Below are 15,538 nucleotides of genomic sequence, written 5' to 3'. Positions count from 1 at the left end.
GTTGAGCGCTTCGGTAACCATACTTAACCATTAATGTGGCATATTCCCTTTATTAAGAAATCTCCCTACACTGTACCAAGTGATGTAAAAATGAAGTACTATGCAACCGTTTACGATACTAGAGCGACTACTCCGGTTGGGGTTGTCAAACCCGATAGATCTATCAATAGGATTCGCGCTTACATGTTCTTACAACATGTAAATATTAGTTACCAAGCTATTAGGGAAGATATGCAAGGTGGTACAACTCAACGTAGAATATATTTTAAGTACTTGTGTCCATGGCGCAAAACATAAAATGCATATATTCTCATCCCAAAATATTTCTAGAGTTTAAAAATGGGACTATATACTCACAGTAGTAAAAGTATATTAATAATAAGTTTTCAACTTATTAAAAATATGACCGTCGTCCTTGGATTCACGAACCTATAACAATAATAACGATTCAGATAATAATACGACATATGAATAAAATAAAGCAAGTTCATAGAATACTTATATAATAATTTTTAACATTTTATGTTAGTAGTCCATTGTTAGTAGTCCTTTGTTAGTAGTCCAAAATAGTCCGAAAAGTCCAACAGTCCAATAATCGGTATATATATATATAATCTTAGAATTACCCCACGACGTATTGTATACATATTGTCTTTGCATCAACCCAGAGACGTATTGTATCCATATTGTCTTAGAATTAACTAAGACGTATTGTGTACGTATTGTCTTAGGATTTATCAAAATGTATTGTATACTTATTGTGTTAGGACGTATCAAGAATATTATTATACATATATTCAATCACAGAATTAACCAAGATTATAATATTTTGTTATACTACTGATAACATGTCCAAATATATATAGAATATAGGAAAAGTTAATAAGGATATGGTTAATATAGTTTTTATAATATAAATTTCGTCCATACAACATTAATTTTAGCAGATTTTGTTTTGCTCGCTAAATATTCATTACAACTCCGTTTAAAGTGAATCAAATTGCTATGGATTCATTAAGAAGTATATTTTATAAAACCAATTCGAAAAGTTCATCCCAAGTAGTAATTTTTAGAGCTTTACAATCTTTTTATGTCGGTGGACAGATTTGGAAAAATCCCGGCATCCACCCAATATATGATTTTTGATAAAATACTTCCACTTTGTCTAAAATCATGAAAAAAATACTGGAAGTCTTATTTACATATATTAACATATTTTCAAAGTCTTAGCCTCGAACTCAAAGTCTAAGATAGGTTTTTAATTCCCAACCGAAAACAACCCGCTTTTTACCGAATGGAGATTAAAGGATATATGTTAAGTTTCAAGGTGTTCTTCATATGTACAAGTTATAAGTTCTTATATTAACTTAATATAACATCATAATACATATAAATAAGTGTTATTAGAGTTAAGTTAGAAAGATTAGATTAGTTTTTCAAACAAGCTTAGTGTTCACCAAAAAAAGTTCTAGTTTTTACAAGTTTTATAAGTATAATAAGATAGCAACTATACAAGGAAATGAACAAGGATTTTGAGAAGTATTTCACCTTAATTATGAAGAGAAAAATTGCTGATATTAAAGTATGATATGAGAGCATTCAAGTGTGTGTTTTTAGTTTAAGAAAATGTGGAGTCAAAATGAGTTAAAATGGTCCTTATTTATAAGCTTATAATTTTGGCTTTTAGTGAAAATATCTAAGATAAGTTAAATTGTATTAAGTCATGCATGATATATTAAATTGATTTGGTCATGGATGACATATTACACAAATAATTGCAGATTTCTATTGGTATATACCAATAGTAAATACTTCTAGAAGCTGTGTATAATACGGGTAAAAATACCGTATGAATGCGAGTAGAATTCTTGAGGAAATTGAACGAAAATACGAGTATAGCTATCCTTTATATATATTGGTATATTATAAAGTGTATTCAATACTTGTAAGGATGTATTTACACTCGTAATACATTATATGTAAATACATTTTAACATAAGTTAATTACGTCGTTTAACTAGTAATATATATATATATATTATTTGAAAACTCTTTAAATTAGTAGTATGAAAATATATATATAATACTTTGTTAATATACTTAATGAGATATTTAATTATCATATTTTCAAGTTAATTATATATAAATCCATATATATACACAATAATTAAACAATTAAGCAATTAAATCAAATTATGACGTTCGTGAATCGTCAGAATAAAAGGGTGACCAAAAGCTTGTGTAAAACTCTTTTCGGAGGTTCAAGATTTATTAAAATTTATTGCTTATCAAGTCAGAATTATATAAAGATTAAGTTTAAATTTGGTCGGAAATTTCCGGGTCGTCACAGTACCTACCCGTTAAAGAAATTTCGTCCCGAAATTTGATCGAGGTTGTCATGGCTAACAATAAGAATGTTATTATGACGAATATAAGTTGATTTATAGGGTTTTATCATGATTGAGAAATATGGATAAAATAATTCGATTACTCGAAACGGATGAGTGAAGCTATTGTAAAAGAGTGAAATGAGAAAATAGGGATTCGTCTTATCTTTTGACGTCATCACGGTTGATCTCCGGATTAAAGAAAATCTTTGTAATGGAATAATCTGTCTCGATTTCTGTGTTGGATATTTTACTATAAATCAAGCTCCTACGTTTCCTTATTTCCACATCTCCTATCTTTTATACTTTCTTCCTTTCTTCATACTTCCAAAACATTCATCAATATGCTCCATCTAGTTTTAATTTTTGATATATTCTTGACTATCACATCTGTCATTCTTCTTTTTCATCTTCCACCGGAGGAATCCGTTAATTTCTACTATGCTCTTGGGTTTATAGTGTTCTTAGTTTTCCCGTGTCTTTATATTGCTATACGCATCGATATACATGGTTTGTAATTTCTGCGTTGTCTTCGTGCTTATATTTTTCCTTATATTTTGGAGTTTCATGCTTCTGTCTTCTTTTTCCGACTTCAAGTCAAGCGAATAATGGTCTAGAATTCATAGATATTAAATTTGGAATGAACATAGCTAATGCTCTAAGAGAGAAATTGTAATAGCACAATTTGACTTGTGAAATTACCAGAATCCAAAGGAAAAGATAGAACTATCAATAGAATATGTTCTTGATATGTTTAGAGATTAGATTGAATGTAAGAGTCATGTAACATGGCATATGATGACGTTATGGTATGTGAATCATTACATTCCATTTAGAAACTCAGCATTACTTACTGTAATATAATCACGTTGATCAAGTGTTATTATATTATACTAACTCATGCTTCAGTTCCCAACATTACTTCAAAAAGATACATACTTTACACTCAGAGGTTTCAGATGTTTAGAAACTAAAACAGTTTTCTTTATGATGTGATAACACGAAGGAATAAATGATTTCAGATAAGAATGGTTATGAAAATATCTTCAGAAATATGATGGATATTTATAATGGAAGATACGATGATATCTTAGAATATTTAAGATAAGAAGATGATGAAGAATATTGTCCGCAAGGGTTTGAGAGTAAGGAGCAAGGTATTTGCTAAGGATTTTAGCAGACACCGAATCATTTGGATTCTTTGAAGGTAGATTTCGTCCTTGTGATTTGTCCACAGCCTCCTTCAGGGTTTGCTCAATCCATTTTCTAGTTCCAAACCTTCTCTTTTTCTGTGCTTTGCAAACACAATATTCTTTATCATCAACTTTTGACTGTTACAGTTGTCTACAGTTTCTGCTGCTTCATTTAGCTTTTTCAAAACTTCATAGTACTGATTCGTAGGCTGAAGTGCTATTCCGGATTTTAGAATTATAATTCCAGGAAATAACGTTATATGTATATGCAGAAATGATGTGAGATTCAAGAATAATTATTGATACTTCCTGGGGTTTGGTATAACAATTATTGTTACAAGATGTAGATGGGTACATGACAAGGTTTTATAATGATCTTTCAGAGAGATTTAAGTCAAAGAGCAATAAAGTTGCTGGTAAGCTTACTACTAATGTGGTGGAATATAAAAGGTTCTCCAGTAACGATGGCGAAAAGACAACGTATATATCAAGGTTATAATAAGGCTACTCCGGATGAAAAGTTGAAGTTGTCTTTTTAGAGCTGTGACAAAATTCGCTCTTTTGAAAAGGGATTGTAAAGTTATTTTGGGTAATAATAATGCTAAAGGATCTAACACGGATATGTGTTGAACCTTTTCTTAGGTTCAAGTGTCCTCCGAATGCATATCTATATACATATATTCTTCGTATGTATCGTGTGATTGGTTCATTCTCTCGATTGTTCCTTAGTTGAGATGTTTTCAAGAATTTTGAAGGGTTTAGATGCAGGTTGTCATCGTCAATATCCGTATAATGAATTCGTCATGAATCTTGAATGATACGAATATCTTTATGAGTTCTGTAAATGAAAGTGATGTTCTAGTATAGTTTGAATTTAAAATATGATTTTGAAGGATGTAGGAATTTAAGATTGATGGCACTTCCTAAATCTTGACTTGGATTTTGATCTGTCAAAATCAGAATATGTAATTGAATTGGTATGGAAAATAGTTGTCTTGAATTTTGTGAAATGATGTATATTGCTATGAGAGGAGAGAGTATAATTAACGATTGTCGAAACATCATTGAAAATGTACAGTGTAATATATTAATGTGAACTTAAGTATTTCTCGGGTATTACCTACCCGTTAAAATAAAATTTCACAAGTAATATTTTGTACAAAAGAATTTTTATTACAGTCTTTATGAAAATATATGTATGTATATTTTCTTCAGATGTAATATGGATTTAATGAGTTAATATTATATTAATCTCATTTGGTTTACGGTTGGAACTAGAAATGAATAATCCCTAAAACTTTAGAGATTACATAATCGCCGCGGAATATTTCTTCAACGTAAATGAAATAATGAATTAATACTTCATCACTCTTTATTGTTGGTATCCCTCAGTACCTGCGGTGTGTATGATGTTGATGCTCGTAATGCGGCTTGCGATGTTGATGCTTGTGATGTTGTTGGTAATGCTGCTGCTGGTGCTGGTAGTGGTTTGATGTGAGTATAGATGATGAGAATTTGTTTTGTTTTGTATTGTGAAAGAAGATGTTTAAAGTTTCTTGAATAAAAAGAGAGGTCAAGAGCTTTATAAAGGGAATGAAATGATGTAGGATGCACTTGCTAATGAAGTTTTGCTTTTCATGACAGTAATTTTTTTTTTACTAAATAATTCACCATGCAAGATACGGAGTAAAGGTCGGATAGCCTCAATAATATTAGTAATATTATACTCGTTGCGGCATATCCTGGAAAGGAGAGAGAAAATGGTGTTACGAACGGGTTCGCCGGTAAGTGCCTCATGTTCTTCACCAAGAGAGAAATGTGGTGGATGGAAGGGATCACCTTCTTCTTGTCTCCAATGATTAAGTAGACTACGAACCCATCTCTAATTCATCCAAAATAGATGATGGCTAATTGGTTGATCCATTTCGGTCACACTACTTTCGGAGCTCGATTGAAATTCCATATCGGAATTCGAGGGACTTAAATTAGTGGAGAGTTCCATTTCGTACGATTGAATTAAAGATTTTTTGATATGAAATGATTTCTGGCTATCGGATGGTATTTTAATTACATAGAATATCTATATATATAGAGCAAAAGATTTCGTAGATTACGGAGGAATTTTCAGAATATGTTAGGCAAAGTTTACCGTAACAGATACGCTAAGATAAGAATTAGCATATACGCTAAAATATGAACTTTGTCTATATACTATTTATGCAATCAATACAGTAAGATGTGTCTAGACTAAGAATGATAAGCATGTAATTTTCTAAGGGTGATAAACAGATGATTTTCGACTAGAAATGATAAGCAAAACTTTTGACATGCAGTTAAGGTCGAAATCTAGACTCACTAATGCATCTTAATAACTATCCGTTAAACACACTAATGCAAGACATGGTTCGCTAAGACCACTGCTCTGATACCAACTGAAACGACCCGTCCATATTACTATAAATGCAGTACATTCTCATAGGTCCCATAGCGAGGTATTTGACCTCTATATGATACGTTTTAGAAAATATTGCATTCGTTTCATAAAAAGCACATCATTATTATACATAATGCATGTTTTAAACAAGTGGGCGATTATTTAAGAAATAATCCCCAAAATACATCGGTTTCCAAATACTACACACGTGATGTAACAGTCGAATATAATACATGACAAAGGTTTTATTGAATGCAACACTTTATTTAAATAAAAGTATGAGACTCCATGCACAACTTGCTCAGATAATGCAATAGCGGAAGACTTTCTTAAGGATCTGAGAATAAACATTCGTAAACAGTCAACACAAAGGTTGGTGAGATATATAGGTTTATCATTGATATAAATATAGACCAAAAGATTTTATAGTTATAAATATATGTACACTCGCAAGTGTATAAAAGTATTCTATAAGTTGTTGAGCGCTTCGGTAACCATACTTAACCATTAATGTGGCATATTCCCTTTATTATGAAATCTCCCTACACTGTACCAAGTGTAGTAAAAATGAAGTACTATGCAACTGTTTACGATACTAGAGCGACTAGCCCGGTTGGGGTTGTCAAACCCGATAGATCTATCAATAGGATTCGCGCTTACATGTTCTTACAACATGTAAATATTAGTTACCAAGCTATTAGGGAAGATATGCAAGGTGGTACAACTCAACGTAGAATATATTTTAAGTACTTGTGTCAATGGCGTAAAACATAAAATGCATATATTCTCATCCCAAAATATTTCTAGAGTTTAAAAATGGGACTATATACTCACAGTAGTAAAAGTATATTAATAATAAGTTTTCAACTTATTAAAAATATGACCGTCGTCCTTGGATTCACGAACCTATAACAATAATAACGATTCAGATAATAATACGACATATGAATAAAATAAAGCAAGTTCATAGAATACTTATATAATAATTTTTAACATTTTATGTTAGTAGTCCATTGTTAGTAGTCCTTTGTTAGTAGTCCAAAATAGTCCGAAAAGTCCAACAGTCCAATAATCGGTATATATATATATATATATATATATATATATATATATATATATATATATATATATATATATATATATATATATATATATATATATATATATATATATATATATATATATATATATATATATAATCTTAGAATTACCCCATGACGTATTGTATACGTATTGTCTTTGCATCAACCCAGAGACGTATTGTATACGTATTGTCTTAGAATTAACTAAGACGTATTGTGTACGTATTGTCTTAGGATTTATCAAAACGTATTGTATACTTATTGTGTTAGGACGTATCAAGAATATTATTATACATATATACAATCACAGAATTAATCAAGATTATAATATTTTGTTATACTACTGATAACATGTCCAAATATATATATATAGGATATAGGAAAATTTAATAAGGATATGGTTAATATAGTTTTTATAATATAAATTTCGTCCATACAACGTTAATTTTAGCAGATTTTATTTTGCTAGCTAAATATTCATTACAACTCTGTTTAAAGTGAACCAAATTGCTATGGATTCATTAAGAAGTAAATTTTACAAAACCAATTTGAAAAGTTCATCCCAAGTAGTAATTTGTAGAGCTTTACCATCTTTTTGTGTCGGTGGACAGATTTGGAAAAATCCCAACATCCACCCAATATATGATTTTTGATAAAATACTTCCACTTTGTCTAAAATCATGAAAAAAATACTAGAAGTCTTATTTACATATATTAACATATTTCCAAAGTCTTAGCCTCGAACTCAAAGTCTAAGATAGGTTTTTAATTCCCAACCCAAAATAACCCGCTTTTTACCGAATGGAGATTAAAGGATATATGTTAAGTTTCAAGGTGTTCTTTATATGTACAAGTTATAAGTTCTTATATTAACTTAATATAACATCATAATACATATAAATAATTGTTATTAGAGTTAAGTTAGAAGGATTAGATTAGTTTTTCAAACAAGCTTAGTGTTCACCAAAACAAGTTCTAGTTTTTACAAGTTTTATAAGTATAATAAGATAGCAACTATACAAGGAATTGAACAAGGATTTTGAGAAGTATTTTACCTTGATTATGAAGAGGAAAGTTTCTGAGATTAAAGTATGATATGAGAGCATTCAAGTGTGTGTTTTTAGTTTAAGAAAATGTGGAGTAAAAATGAGTTAAAATGGTCCTTATTTATAAGCTTATAATTTTGGCTTTTAGTGAAAATATCTAAGATAAGTTAAATTGTATTAAGTCATGCATGATATATTAAATTGATTAGGTCATGGATAACATATTACATAATTAATTGTAGATTTCTATTGGTATATACCAATAGTAAATACTTCTAGAAGCTGTGTATAATACGGGTAAAAATACCGTATGAATGCGAGTAGAATTCTTGAGGAAATTGAACGGAAATACGAGTATAGCTATCCTTTATATGTATTGGTATATTATAAAGTGTATTCAATACTTGTAAGGATGTATTTACACTCGTAATACATTAAATGTAAATACATTGTAACATAAGTTAATTACGTCGTTTAAATAGTAATATATATATTGTTTGAAAACTCTTTAAATTAGTAGTATGAAAATATATATATAATACTTTATTAATATACTTAATGAGATATTTAATTATCATATTTTCAAGTTAATTATATATAAATCCATATATATACACAAAAATTAAACAATTAAATCAAGTTATGACGTTCGTGAATCGTCAAAATAAAAGGGTGACCAAAAGTTTGTGTAAAACTCTTTCTGGAGGTTCAAGATTTATTAAAATTCATTGCTTATCAAATCGGAATTATATAAAGATTATGTTTAAATTTGGTCGGAAATTTTCGGGTCGTCACAGAAAACCTAAGCTAGAAAGCTTGGATCCCTTAACAATAATTATGAGATTTCAAATCTAGAAAGCTTGAATCTTTTATGTTCTTGAAGATCTTTAAAGCAAGAAGCTAGATCTTCAAGTTTCATGAAGATCATAAACACAAGTTTTGATCTTTTAACAAAAATAAAGTGATCTTAAGCTACAAAACATAGATCCAACAAAGTAATGAAGATCCAAAGCTAGAAAGCTTGAATCTTTTATGTTCTTGAAGATCTTTAAAGCAAAAGGCTAGATCTTCAAGTTTCATGAAGATCATAAACACAAGTTTTGATCATTTAGCAAAAACAAAGTAATCTTAAGCTATAAAGCTTAGATCCATCAAAGTAATGAAGATTCAAAGCTAAAAAGCTTGAATCTTTCATGTTCTTGAAGGATTCAATTCAAAGTTTGAATCTACAAGATATAACAAGATCAAAAAGCTAAAAAGCTTGATCTTATGATGATGATGATGTCATGCTTAAGAAGAGAAGGAGGAGAAGAAGAAAATTTTAAGAACTTACAATTTTAGTGTGAGAAAGACTAGAGAGAAAATTAGAGAGCAAGTGTGTGTAAAATGAGAAAGAGATCAAGTGTGAAATGGAAGAATGAGGCTTGATATTTATAGTGGTGGTGGTGGTAGTTTGGTCGTGGGTTTAGGGGGGACAAGGGGACAACTTTTTGCATTTTGCATGGTAGTGGCCTAAAGATGGTGCTTATTGTTGGGATCCCATGCAACATATGTAGTAATGGTTAACAAAAATGCTAGTATGTTGGCTCATCTTAATGAGTTTTTGTCTTCCATTTTAATGGGTCATAATTCCATTAAAATTGGGCTAACTTAAAAGTCCAATAGCTAGAGTATGGTGGGCTTAAGTGCATTAAGGTAAAGAGTCCATTAAGATTAACTAATGTGCATTAGTAAATTACTAAGCGTAATTAAGCAACCAATAAGCCAAGTAATTGTCATTAGAAAATAATAATTAGTTTTACGTAGTCATAATATTCCAATTACGACAAAAGTTTAACGTGTACAAAGTACATAGCTCGTTCTAAACGTCAAGTGACACTAACGGTCATAAAAGCATTCGAGGATCAAGTTAAGTGATTAAGCACTTAATAACACGTTTTAAAATATTAACGAAAGTAATTAACACGAATAATGATCCCAAAATATAATCTAACACAGTACACAGAAATACGCAGTTTCGTGAAAGTATAGAGCACAAAAATAAGTCGAAAAGGTTGGGTCGTTACAACTAGGGCATCAAACTCACTACACTCTATATCAACTTTAGTGGTTAATCGTTTAAGCGTAAGCTGAAAATTGGTTATTACTTCTTCAAAAGTCCTTATTAAAGTATCAAACTAGGTATGGCATTCTACGACTTGAAGGTTTATCGTGTATTTCTTTTTCATAAATTCAACTGAAGTTTCCTTAGAGTGGAGAGTAGGTTGGTGTAATGGGAGGATTATACTAAAGTTCGAGCTATTCTGCTGTTTATATGCGCATCTAGGGTAAGGATACCTTAGACTGGTTCTAGTAGCATCGAGACCTTTAGGAATTGGTAAACTTTGAAGAGTGAGGGTGAGATCTTGTAACCTAGTTTTCAGCATTTTTACCGTCTGAGTGAAGACGTCATCCTTCTCAGCAGCTTCATTATTCCAATCTTCCTGTTGTGCAGTTATTGTGTCCAAAATATTCCAAGGTTCGTCTACTGTTCATGACATGAAATTGCCTTGCGAGGCCATGTCTAGGAGAGACTTATCATCCTCAGTCAAACCATTGTAAAGCGTGCAGATTATGTCTGCCCGACTTAACGAATGATTCGGACATCTTTTAAGCATCACCTTTACTCTATTCCATGCTAGATACGATGACTCGTTTTCATTTTGAGAAAAGTTTGTGATGTCATTTCTTAAACAAGTTTGCAAGGAGGGTGGATAAAATTTTTTTAAAAACTTTGTGGCTAATTCCTCCCATGAATGTATTGAATTCGGTTTAAGCTCATCAAACCACGTTAAAGCATGTGTAGACAGAGAGTACTGAAAAAGATGAAGTTTAAGAATGTTTTTCTCATTTTCTTCCTTCTTAAAAGAGTCAACCAGACTGATAAATTTGTTTAAGTGAAAGTTTGGATCGTCAGTCAGTAATCCTTAAAATTTACAGATCATACTGACCAGTTTGATCATGTGTGAACTGATTTCGGGAATTCCTTCTGTTCCTAAGGTGATTGGTCCTTCTCTTTCTTCTAAGCATGACTTTTGCATAGAAGCAAGGGTATTCTGTTGTTCCATTTTTTAGATTGTCTATTTTAAAAAGACTTTAAAGTAACTTTTAGAAAATATTAATTGACTAAAAGGATCGATAATTTAATAAAACAATTATTCTTGAAATTCGGTCGCTAACCTTATCGTTATTTCAACTGATAGGACTTCTCACAGATTACTTAGTATCTAGGTGGCCCGGCCGACTACGGAGAGGCAGGATCATTTTGGTTCCAATATAATTAGAGACTGTTCGAAAAATCCAACAACCAAGTCTGTGTATAAGTGTCTTTCTTAGACACCACCAACAATACTTTTGTCTGTTCAAAATCTTTCTCAACTAAAATATTCGATTCCCCGGCAGCGGCGCCAAAAACCTGTTGCTTACAATGATATGACCGAAACGGACGGTTTTATTCGTGCGTTGTCGTTAGGTCACAAGATGTCAAAATCAGCTGATCAGAGTAGCGAACAGTGGTTTATTATTTATATTTTGTGGGGCCTAAATTTACTTTTGACTTTCTAATGGTAGAAGGTGTAAGTTAACCTAGGGTTGTACTTTTAAATGGTTTAATGAATTGAAGATCAAGTGGATAATTGTCTTTGTTTAAATTACCTAGGTAAAGGATAGTAGTTGGTTTTAAGGTAATAGTCATAATTGCGGAAAAGTAAAGAAGGTGGAAGGATATACGGAGTATGCAGATCAGGGAAATGTTGAACAAGATATTAGTTTGGGCTAGGGAAAGGTAATTATGTTTATGTTAAAGCTATGATTGGAATGATGTGGATCTGGTTAGATGAGCCAATTACACAGACCTACTTATCTCTAGACTCTTAGAGTTCTCGTTGAGTAGTGAAAAGTATGTTACTTGGTTGTATAATTGAAAGGTAACTATACCTCGGAGGTTATCCTCAGTAAAACACAAGGTTTATTAGTGAGTTAAGTTCTAATCCTAACCCTCGTTATCAGTTTAGTTAACTGAATAACAATGTGCCGTGTTGATTGAACACTAATAAAAAACGTAAGGTGTCCGTCGGGCTAAGTTGACAAAACCTTAAATGAAAACTAACAACCATTTATCATACTAATGAGATCATACTAATCCAAACATTATACAGCATTACAGTTGATATACTGAAAGTAAAGCAGATAGAAACCTAACAGGTACCTGAACAATTGATATGACTTAATCCTAGGGCAACAATTAAACAAGAACATGCAATAGGTTTGGGTCATACAGTCAAGGCACTAACTAGATATTAACAGCTCCTAAGAGGTCTCTTTGGAACAGTCAATAGGCTTACTAGGTCATTCATGTATCAATTCCTAAGTTCCGTGTCCTAAAATCGCATTAGATGCCTCTCGGGAACTTCGACCATATCGAGTTCATTAAATATTCAGATACAGTATAACCAGGGGTCTTAATCATATGAAGTAGCTAAGTTCATATAGGTAGACAAGTCCTGATCATAACCTAGGTTGGTCAATCCTTAAGATGCTAGCATACAAATCTATCAGACTCACAAGTCAGTATAACAATAGTAAACGTACTAATTTAACATAACTATGCTAACCCAACCTTTTCTCATGACAACATATAGATTAATTAAGCTAACATGGTAATATCGGAACACATTATTAAACATAAATGGTAAAAATACATGTTTAATACAAAAGATAGGCGTTTCGGATAAAAACCTGAAAAGGCTGAAGAAATCTGCCAGAGATTACAGGGACTCGCCAAAAATATAAATTTTCAACTTTTAAGCAAAAGTTTACATGGTAACAATACATGGTTCATTACAAATTTCATTAATCTTCATACTAGCATCGATAAAGTTTCCAATCAAACAATTCTTAACATATCTTAACCAAAAATATAAATTTTCAACTTTTAAGCAAAAGTTTACACCAACAAACTTTATCTCTTTAAGTCAAAATTACTAGGTTATAACTTATTTACTGAAAAATCGTGGCTTACCACAACAAACAAACTTCTAATCCACTAAAACATTTCTTACTTGTATCTACTGAAACAACCCAAATCTGATTACCCGAAAAGAAAATCTTATTTTTTTTTTAAACTTTATACAAAGTTAAATACATCAAAATGCACGATCCATTTACACTAATATTAATGTGTCCTTAATACAATAAAACACAAGTTAACATACAGCTAAGCCCAACACGTTTAATTCGACACCTTATGACCCGTTACGAAATAAGTGGGTAATTACGACCCATTTACGCTACAACCCGGGTTAAGACTCAAAAACCAAACCCGATACCAAGAACATTAATCCTGGGGATTTACCAAGTCCCCTAATCCACGACCGAATAGTCCAAAAGCTAATCCTCCAAGCTTAAGCAGCGCTTATCAACCCTAGTCTAGCAACTAGATAACTCTGAATCAACGATACCTATAAAAAGCTACTTACTTGCATACACATACACAAATACTGCATACGAGCTAGCAATTCAACAACCATGCAATCAAAATGCAAAACCTAAATATCCGAATTCACAATAAGCTAGCATCGCCAATCGCATATAATTCACAATTTAATATGCTAATACAAAACTCACACAACCATGGTTAGCCAATAGTACAAAGTAATGGTTCCCGTGAAGGAACATCGGAGTTCACAATATCTATTAGTGTACTTAACACCGCGTATAACTAACCCCCCAGGTGGTGTCTTAACACCAGGACTAACCCACCCATCATGACAAATGTGGTGTCTTAACACCGCGACTAACCCACATGTCACTAACCCCGAAGTGGTGTCTTAACACCGTGACTAACCCACTCGTCACGTAAAATGTGGTGTCTTAACACCGCGACTAACCCACATTTCACGCCACACAAGTATATACATCATATGCATACATGTATAATTATTCCACTCACCTTGGAATGCCCGCATAAGTCATGTATAACATGATCTCCGTCCTCAAATCCGAGCAAGTAAGCACCTATATCACATATAGGCACAATATACACATAAATATACATTCTCTAAAAGAGAATCCGATACAACCATCCCTTAGCTAAGGGATCACACCTTGATCGCCAAAACCCGCCCATTTAACACCTAATAGACACAAACCAATTACCACTTCAGGTGGTAATTCGAACCCACTCCACAATGTACAATTTAACCCAAATTATACTTTACACTAACTAGACCAACCTTGGTCCCGACACTAGATTACTACTTAGGTAGTGATCATTTCAAACGCCATTTACACCAAAACCACACACATGCAATATTGACCCATATTGCAGTTGACCCCATTTGGCTTATGTTAAAACATCACTTTAACTCAAAATCACTTCTCATGAGTGATTACTTCCAAAAACGCCATTAACACTTAGCACAAGTGTTTAAACATTCATTTGACCAAAACTAGTGTCATCATCAACTTTGACCCAATTCAATTTACCCACTTTGACCAAAGTCATAAAAACGCCCATTATCACTAAAGGCTAGTGATTATATTTCTAAAACACCAATTAACACCTAAACTAAGTATTTACATACTTGATTCACCAAAACTTGATTCAAAACTTAGTTTGACAACAAATCAATGTAAACACCTATTTTGACCAACAACATGTTCTTAAGAACACCAAAATCACTAACAAACTTACAACCTAGTGATTTAACACCCAAACCATGACAAATACTTCCAAATTCATCATCAAACGCTAAACCTACAATAATCGGGTTCACTTACATTAACAATACTCAAAACCCCCAAATTTCACATGAAATGGGGTTTATAACCCTAACTAGCACAAATCCTAACATACTTCAAATTAAACAATGAAATTCGGAGTTAGAAGTTACCACCACTGCCAAAATGTATCTAGGAACGAGATGAACAACTTTAACACTAACATTTTGGTGAGATTTCCACTTCTTCTCCAAACCAAGCTTTCTCACTCTAAAAGTCATCCTCTCTCTATAAGATAAGATGGGAGTGTTTTGTGTGGGTGAGAACGAGCTCCAATTGAGTTCTAGATCAGTTTTGATGATCCCAAACCGATCCTAAAGTAAAAAGACTAAAACACCCTTCAAAACCCCTTAAAACAACTTAAAATGACCCTGTCTGACCAACCTCGAGACCGCGATGTCTGGGTCACGACCGCGATCTTGAAACCTCAAATAGCTGAAATCCTGACCGAATCTCGCGACCACAATGCAAATTTCGCGACCGCAATGTCCCCCATTTCAGCATTTTTATGAAACTTGTTTTGACCGTAACTTTCAGACCGTAATTCCGTTTTTGATGAATCAAATATCGTTGGAAA

This window comes from Rutidosis leptorrhynchoides, chromosome 1 (genome assembly GCF_046630445.1).
Source record: "Rutidosis leptorrhynchoides isolate AG116_Rl617_1_P2 chromosome 1, CSIRO_AGI_Rlap_v1, whole genome shotgun sequence".
NCBI classification, from domain to species: Eukaryota; Viridiplantae; Streptophyta; class Magnoliopsida; order Asterales; family Asteraceae; genus Rutidosis; species Rutidosis leptorrhynchoides.
Note: the sequence above shows the minus strand (reverse complement) of the source record.